We start from the raw sequence: 5,409 nt of genomic DNA, 5'->3' as shown, positions 1-5,409 counted from the left end.
TATGAAGGATGGCTTTGATGGATATAGTATTCTGGATGATTTTTTAAAAGTAAGTTTGAATATATCATTCCACACTCTCCTGACCCTCAAGGTTTCTGCTGAAAAATCCTCTTAGTCTTTTGTGATTCCATTGTATGTGGTGTTATTTTCTGTTGCGGCTTTCAAAATTCTCTCCTTATCTTTGACTTTTTACAGTTTGATTATAATATTTCTTGGCGAAGATCTGTTGATATTCAACTTTTTGCAATTTTTGTGGACCTGAATTTTGATTTTTCTCACTAGATTAGAAAAATTTTCTGTCATTATGTATCTAAATAGACTTTCTGTCCCTTGCTTTTTCTCTTCTTGATTTTCATAATGCTTATATTGGTTCACTTAATGGTGTCCTATTAGTTCCGTAGGCTTTCTCCTCCCCCCTTTCTTCCTTCCTTCCTTCCTTTTCTCTTTTTTCTTTCTTTCCCTCTTTCTTTTGCTCTTTCTCTCTGTTTCTCCCCTTCTTTCCCTCTTCTGTCTCACATTCTCTCTCTTGCTCTCTCTTTCCTTCCTTTATTTTTCTTTGTTTCTTTTTTCTCTTTCTCTCTCCTGTCCTTTCTTTCTTTCTTTTCTTCCTTCTTTCTTTCTTTCTTCTTTCTTTCCTTCTCTCTCTCTCTCTCTTTATTTCTTTCTTTCTCTCTTTCTTTCATTTCTGCCCGTATTGACCCTCTAACTGGGTATTCTTAGTAGGGTTTGTCTGATGTTTATCTCTTGATTAAACTAGGGTTATTGATTTTGGGTAGGAAGATTACAGACATTAAGTGACATTTTGATCCATTCTTTAAAAATCAAATGCTATTAATGGTATAGGAGATAGAAAGAAATCGTTTTAGTAGATAGGATGAACAGGGTCCCCGGCAGAAAATTTTCCTTCTAACAAAAAGCAGCTCTGAAACTGCTCCCTTTCTAATGTCACACAGGTCAAAGAAATAACTTCTTTTCCAACAAAGAGCAGCCTCGAAGATCAGGCTGTGAAACACAGATAAGCAACTGGGGCACCGAATGGGGAACTTCTTGGATAATCATCAAACTTCACATACACCATGGGCCCCAGTAAAAACAGTGGGCCTTAGTAAACACACTCCTTTCCCTTTCTCTGGGCACACTAAGATAGGGAAGCTGGAAGCATGGAATGTTTTTCCATCTGTTTGTGTCTTCTCTTATTTCCTTGAGCAGTGGTTTGTAGTTCTCCTTGAAGAGTTCCTTCACATCTCTTGTAAGTTGTATTCCTAGGTATTTTATTCTCTTTGTAGCAACTGTGAATGGGAGTTCGCTCATGATTTGACTATTATTGGTGTAGAGGAATACTTGCAAGTTTTGCACATTGTTTGTGTATCCTGAGACTGCTGAAGTTGCTTATCAGCTTAAGGAGATTTAGGGCTGAGATGATGAGGTTTTCTAAATATACAGTCATGTCATCTGCAAACAGAGACAATTTGATTTCCTTTCTTCCTATTTGAATACCCTTTATTTCTTTCTCTTCCCTGATTGCCCTGGCCAGAACCTCCAATAATATATTGAATAGGAGTGGTGATAGACGGGATCCTTGTCTTGTGCCAGTTTTCAGAGGGAATGCTTCCAGGTTTTGCCCATTCAGTATGATATTGGCTGTGAGTTTCTAATAAATAACTCTTATTATTTTGAGTCACAACAGTATGGTGATTCCTACCTACTTTATTAAGAATTTTTAGCATGAAGCGGTGTTGAATTTTATCAAAGGCCTTTTCTACATCTATTGTGATAATTGTGGTTTTCTGTGATTGGTTCTGTTTATGTGACGGATTATGTCTATTGATTTGCATATGTTGAACCAGACTTGCATCCCAGGGATAAAGCTGACTTGATCATGATGGATAAGCTTTTTGATGTGCTGCTGGATTTATTTTGCCAGTATTTTACTGAGGATTTTGGTATGGATTTTCATGAGGAATATTGCCTGAAATATTATTTTTTGTTGCGTGTCTCCCAGACTTAGGTATCAGGATGATGCTGGTCTTATAATATGAGTTGGGGTGGAGCCCTCTTTTTCTATTGTTTGGCACAGTTTCAGAAGGAATGGTACCAGCTCTTCTTTGTACCTCTGGTAGAATTTGGCTGTAATCCCTCTGGTCCTGGGTTTTCTTTGGTTGATAGGCTATTAATTACTGCCTCAATTTCAGAACTTGTTATTGGTCTATTCAGGGATTTGACTTTTTCCTAATTTAGTCTTGGGAGGTGTAGGTGTCCAGGAATTCATCCATTTCTTCTAGATTTTCTGGTTTATTTGCATGAAGGCGTTTACAGTATTTCTCTGATGGTCATTTGTGTTTCTGTGGGATCACTGGTGATATAATCTTTATCATTTTTTCATTGCATCTATTTGAGTCTTCTCTCTTTTCTACTTTATTAGTCTGGCTAGCAGTCTATATATTTTGTTGATCTTTTCAAAAAATCAGATCCTGGATTCATTGATTTTTTGAAGGGTCTTTCATGTCTTTATCTCTTCAGTTCTGCTCTAATTTTAGTTATTTCTTATCTTCTGCTGTCTTTTGAATTTGTTTGCTCTTGCTTCTCTACCTCTTTTAATTGTGATGTTAGGGTGTCAATTTTAGATGTTTTCTGCTTTCTCCTATGGTCATTTAGTGCTATAAACTTCTTTCTAAGTACTTCTTTGGCTGTGTTCCAGAGATTCTGGTACATTGTGTCTTTGTTCTGATTGGTTTCAATTAACTTATTTATTTCTGACTTAATTTTGTTATTTACTCAGTAGACATTCAGGAGCAGGTTGTTCAGTTTCCATGTAGTTATGCAATTTTGAGTGAGTTTCTTAATCCCGAGTTCTAATTTGATTGCACTGTGGTCTGAGAGACTGTTTGTTATGATTTCCATTCTTTTGCATTTGCTGAGGATGTGTTTACTTCCAATTATGTAGCCAATTTTAGAGTAAGTATGATGTGGTGCTTAAAGAATGTATATTCTGTGGATTCGTGGTGGAGCGTTCTTTAGCTGTGTGTCTGAGTTCAAGTCCTGCATATTCTTGTTAATTTTCTGTCTCCTTGATCTGTCTAATACTGACAGTGGGGTGTTAAAGTCTTCCACTATTATTGTGTGGGAGTCTAAGTCTCTTTGTATGTCTTTAGGAACTTGCTTTATGAATCTGGGTGCTCCTTATTGGGTGCATATATATTTAGGATAGTTAGCTCTTCTTGTTGCATTGATCCCTTTATTGTTATGTAATGCTCTTTGTCTTTTTAAAATTTTTTAAACAGACTTTTTTAAAGTCTGTTTTGTTAGAGACTAGGATTGCAACCTCTGCTTTTGTTGCTTTCCATTTGCTTGGTAAGTATTCCTCCATCCCTTTATTTTGATCCTCTATGTGTCTTTGCACATGAGATAGGTTTCCTGAATATAGCACACCAGTGATCTTGACTTTTTATCCAATTTGCCATTCTGTGTCTTTTAATTGGGTTATTTATCCCATTTATATTTAAAGTTATTATTGTTATGTGTGAATTGGATCCTTTCACTATTATGCTAGCTGATTGTTTTGCCCATTAGTTGACGCAGTTTCTTCATAGTGTCAATGGTCTTTATAATTTGGTATGTTTTTGCAGTGGCTGGTACCAGTTTTACCTTTTCTTGTTTAGTGCTTCCTTCAGGAGCTCTTGTAAGGCAGGTCTGGTGAAACATAATGACTACAATTTAAAAATACTGACAATACAAATCCTGGTGAGAATACAGAATATCTGGACCAATCATGCATTGCTGCAAGAAATAAAAATTGGTTCAACTACTGTATTAGTCAGAGTTCTCTAGAGGGACAGAATTAATGAAATATAGATATATATATTTATATATAATTATATATATATTTATATATAATTATATATATATTTATATATTATATATATAAATTTATGTATTTATAAAGGGGAATTTAACATTTACTCACATGATCACAAGGTCCCACAAGAGGCCATCTGCAAGCTGAGGAGCAAGGAGAACCGGTCTGAGTCCCAAAACTGAAGAACTTGGAGTCTGATGTTTAAGGGCAGGAAGCATTCAACATAGGAGAAAGATGTAGGCTGGGAGTCTAGGCCAGTGTAGTCCTTTCTGGTTTTTCTGCCTGCTTTACATTCTAGCCATGCTGTCAACTGATTAGATGGCAACACCCTCACAGACACACCCAAGATCAATAATTTGTATCCTTCAATCCAATCAACTTGACCCTCAGTATCAACCACCACAACTATTTTGGCAGTTTGTTAGCTCTTATCATACAACCTAACAATTTCATTCTTAGGAATTTATAATAGATATGAAATTTTACATTCATATAAATACATATACATGAATATTCATAGCAATGTATTTTGCAAATTTAAAAACTGGAAGCTACCGAAATAGCCTTTGATGGATGACTGGTTAAATAACCTGTGGAATATTCATGTTATGGATACTACTTACAAATAACAAAGAATGAATTATTAATACAAGAAAAAATTTGATATATCTCAAGGGAATAATCTGAGTGAAAAAACAAATTTCAAGAGCTACTATAAAATGTCTCTTATATACATATCACCAAAAATAATATTACAAAAATGGAGACTAGATTAGTGTTTGCCAGGGATTAGAAATTAAGAGTAACATAAGTCAGTATACGCTATAACCATAGTATATAGGTTCCTTGTGGTCATTAAATAGTTCATGTATATCAATATGTATGTCAACTTTTGTGTTGGGCACACAAAGCTATACATGAAATCACAAACGTAAATTAGATTATGTAAAAACTGGTGACATCCAAAGTTTTGGAAATGAATAATAATAATGATTGCACAGCAATATGGATGTACTTAATTCCACTGAAAAGTAGGTTTAAAAAGCATTAAGATCACCAGGCATGGTGGCTGATGCCTGTAATCCCAGCATTTTGGGAGGCTGAGGTGGGAGAATCACCTGAGGTCAGGAATTTGAGACCAGCCTGACCAATGTGGAGAAACCCCATCTCTGGTGTGGTGCACATGCCTGTAATCCCAGCTACTCAGGAGGCTGAGGCAGGAGAATCACTTGAACCTGGAAGGTGGAGGTTGTGATGAGCCAAGTTCGTGCCATTGCACTCCAGCCTAAGCAACAAGAGCAAAACTCCATCTAAAACAAACAAAAAGCATTAAAAACAAACAAACAAACAAACAAAAAAGCATTAAGCTCATAATTTTTATATAGTGTATTTTGCTACAATAAAAATATGTTACAATAGATAATAAATTGTGAAAAAATTGAAATTAGGCAAACCACTTACCTACATAGTAAGAGAGAAAATTATTTCCACCTAACTATGTTATCCTTCCTTGTGTTAACTCCATACTGATGGGCAAAAATGATTTTCATTTA

Source organism: Callithrix jacchus, chromosome 13 (assembly GCF_049354715.1).
Source record: "Callithrix jacchus isolate 240 chromosome 13, calJac240_pri, whole genome shotgun sequence".
Taxonomy (NCBI): domain Eukaryota; kingdom Metazoa; phylum Chordata; class Mammalia; order Primates; family Cebidae; genus Callithrix; species Callithrix jacchus.
The sequence above is the reverse complement of the archived record's forward strand: the minus strand, read 5'-3'. Positions refer to the sequence as shown.